The sequence below is a fragment of the Malaclemys terrapin genome, chromosome 15 (genome assembly GCF_027887155.1).
Source record: "Malaclemys terrapin pileata isolate rMalTer1 chromosome 15, rMalTer1.hap1, whole genome shotgun sequence".
In the NCBI taxonomy this organism is placed as follows: Eukaryota; Metazoa; Chordata; order Testudines; family Emydidae; genus Malaclemys; species Malaclemys terrapin.
In genome coordinates, this window is record NC_071519.1 from 15,054,974 (window position 1) to 15,058,330 (window position 3,357).

The window sequence follows — 3,357 nt, forward strand, 5'->3', positions numbered from 1 at the left end:
CCGGGAAGCGAACCGGCCAGCAGGCGAACCCGTTCGATTCCACGGGTTGACCTGGTGCCCGGGAGGGGACTCTGAAAATTTTTCAGCCCTTTCGGCTCGGGGTTGACCTGGTGGCCGAGAGGGGACTCGGACGGCAGGCAAGCCGCCCTGGGCTCACCCTCCCCGGCCGCAGCGAGGGACTGCCCCCCCTCCACCCACCCACCCCCCCCCCCGGCTGACAGGATCAGGGCGCACTGGATGTCCGGGACAATATTTTCCCCGACGCCGGGGAGGGCGGGCGGGCGGAGGGGCTCTGGCGGCCAGCCCGGGCCCCGGAGCTCGAGAAGGAAAAAAGGACCGGGCCCGCGAGAGACGGGGGCCCTGCCGCAGGGGGGCAGTCCGACCGGGGCTCACCGTGCGGCAGGCCCGGGCGTCGGCAGGGGAAAGCGGGCGAGGAGGCGCGGGGGCCGGGTGCCTACGGCCATACCGGACCGAACGCCCCCGATCCCGTCCGATCTCGGAAGGTAAACCGTCCCGGGCCTGGCTAGTACTTGGATGGGTGACCGCCTGGGAATCCCAGGTGCCGTAGGCAGCTTTTCCCGGTCCGAGCCAGCTCTCTCTCCTTTTCTGGGGAGGAAGGAGAGGGGGGGGACGGGCCGGAAAGCCCCTCGTCGCTCCTGCCGAGTCGGAGGTCGCGGCCGCAGGTCACGGGTCTGGGCGCCTGGGGTCCGGCTCCCCACCCGGCTTCCTCCGCGGAGGACCCACCGAAGCCGCTGGGGGAGACCCCGGGCATGGGGCGGACTGGCCCGGACCCTCCCGGCCGCCGGCCCGCAGGACCGCCCCGAATCCCCCCGCCCCGCGGCCACCCAGGCCAGGCCTGGCCAGGCGGGACGGACGGCGGGTGTCCAGCGCCCAGCGGCTTCCGCCAGCGGGGACCCACGGCCCCCAAAGCCGCAGGGGGAGGCCCCGGGCCCGGGACGGACTCGCTCGGACCCCCTGCGCCCGGGCGCCGGCTCGCGGGACCGCCCCGAATCCCCCCGCGGCCACCCAGGCCAGGCCTGGCCAGGCGGGACGGACGGCGGGTGTCCAGCGCCCAGCGGCTTCCTCCAGCGGGGACCCACGGCCCCCAGAGCCGCAGGGGGACACCCCGGGGCCGGGACGGACTCGCTCGGACGCGCTCGGACCCCCTGCGCCCGGCCGCCGGCTCGCGGGACCGCCCCGAATCCCCCGCCCCGCGGCCACCCAGGCCAGGCCTGGCCAGGCGGGACGGACGGCGGGTGTCCAGCGCCCAGCGGCTTCCGCCAGCGGGGACCCACGGCCCCCCAGAGCCGCAGGGGGAGACCCCGGGGCCGGGACGGACTCGCTCGGACGCGCTCGGACCCCCTGCGCCCGGCCGCCGGCTCGCGGGACCGCCCCGAATCCCCCCGCGGCCACCCAGGCCAGGCCTGGCCTGGCCTGGCAGGCCGGCGTGCAGCTCCCCCGGGCTTCCTCCCCCGACGACCCGCGCCCCCCCGAGCCGCAGGCGGAGACCCCGGCCCCGGGGCGGACCGGCCCGGGCTCGCTCGAGCCCCCTGCGCCCGGCCCGCAGGACCGCCCCCCCCCCCCCCCGAATCCCCCGGGAGAGGCCCGGCCTGCACGCCACTGACGACCCGCGGCCCCCAAAGTCGCGGGAGGCGCCCCCGGCCCCGGGGGCCGGTTAGCTCCGTGTCGCTCCGCGCCCCCCCCCCCGCCCCTCGCTGCCGGGACCGGGCACCGCCCCAGAGTCAGCCGCAGCCGGACGGCCTGAGAGCTGCCCTCCTGTGGACGACGGTGAGTTTACCTTGACACTAACCGGCCATCAGCCAGGTCAACCCCATTGCTAGACTGGGGTGGACCTGGTGGCCGAGTGGGGACTTGGAACATTTGACAGCTGCTCCCCGGGGCTTGACCGCTTGTCCTGAACGCCCCCCCCCCACCCCACCCCCCCCAGCCCCCGGCTCCTGCTCCCCTCTCCCCAGCCTCGGTGCTCCGCTCCCTGCCTCGGAGGCTGCCCCTTTGCGGCGCCTGCATCGCCTCCGAGGACGCGCACCTTCCGGAGGCTGGACGTAAAGCCTGACGCCCGCCACCGCCGCCGACCCGGCTCTCCGAGGGACGACTGTGAGGCCTCCCCCCACCCCCGGACCGCCCTGGGGACGACTGCTAAGCCTCCCCCAACGGACCGCCCGGGGGAAGACTGCTAAGCCTTCCCCGGACCTGCTCCCTCTCGACTATTAAGCCCCCCCTCTGTGGTCCTCAGGACCGCTGCCGCGCAGCCCTCGGAGTGGGGTGACACCCGGGCCGGAAAGCAAAGCGGCCACCAGGTCAACCCGTCGAATCCAATGGGTTGACCTGGTGGCCGGAAAGCAAACCGGCCGCCAGGTCAACCCAGTAGATTCCGCGGGTTGACCTGGTGGCCGCTAAGCACGACTCTTAAGCCTCCGCCGGACCGCCTGGGGAATGGCTATTAAGCCTGCCCCCGGAGTACTCGGGGGGACGACTATTAAGCCTCTCCTGGAACGACTATTAAGCCTGCCCCCGGAGTCCTCGGGGGACGACTATTAAGCCTCCCCCGGACCGGCTCCGTCTCGACTATTAAGCCCCCCCTCTGTGGTCCTCAAGACCACTGCCGCTCTGCCCTCGGAGTGGGGTGACGCCCGGGCCGGAAAGCAAACCGGCCACCAGGTCAACCCGTTGAATCCATTGGGTTGACCTGGTGGCCGGAAAGGAAACCGGCCGCCAGGTCAACCCAATAGATTCAGCGGGTTGACCTGGTGGCCGAACGGGGACTTTGAAAATTTTACAGCTGCTTCCCCTGGGGTTGACCTGTTGTCCCGGTGGGGACTTTGAACATTTGACAGCCGCTACCCGGGGCTTGACCTGTTGTCCTGAACGCCCCCCACCCCACGGCTCCTGCTCCCCACTCCCCAGCCTCGGTGCCCCGCTCCCTGCCTCAGAGGCCGCCTCTCTGCGGCAGCTGCAGCGCGTCCGAGGACGCTCACCCTCCGGAGGCTGGATGTAAAGCCTGACACCCGCCACCGCCGCCGACCCGGCTCTCCCAGGGACGACTGTGAGGCCTCCCCCCACCCCCGGACCACCCTGAGGACGACTGCTAAGCCTCCCCCACCGGACCGCCCGGGGGAAGACTGCGACGCCTCCCGCCAGGCCCCCACCCAGCCTGGGGGGAAGACTGCTAAGCCTCCCCCCCACACACACACTGTCGGGGGATGACGATTAAGCCTCTCCCGGACCGGCTCCGTCTCGACTATTAAGCCCCCCCTCTGTGGTCGTCAAGACCACTGCCGCGCTGCCCTCGGAGTGGGGTGACACCCGGGCCGGAAAGCAAAGCGGCCACCAGGTCAA

The 3,357-nt window shown here is 72.7% G+C and overlaps 1 non-coding gene across 1 annotated transcript; it reads left to right on the top strand.

Moving 5' to 3' along the window:
- Nucleotides 1–452: 452 nt before the first annotated feature.
- On the top strand, nucleotides 453–571 carry LOC128823790 (5S ribosomal RNA). The gene has a single exon (XR_008442026.1). It is a non-coding gene; the product is annotated as a 5S ribosomal RNA (ribosomal RNA).
- Nucleotides 572–3,357: the final 2,786 nt, after the last annotated feature.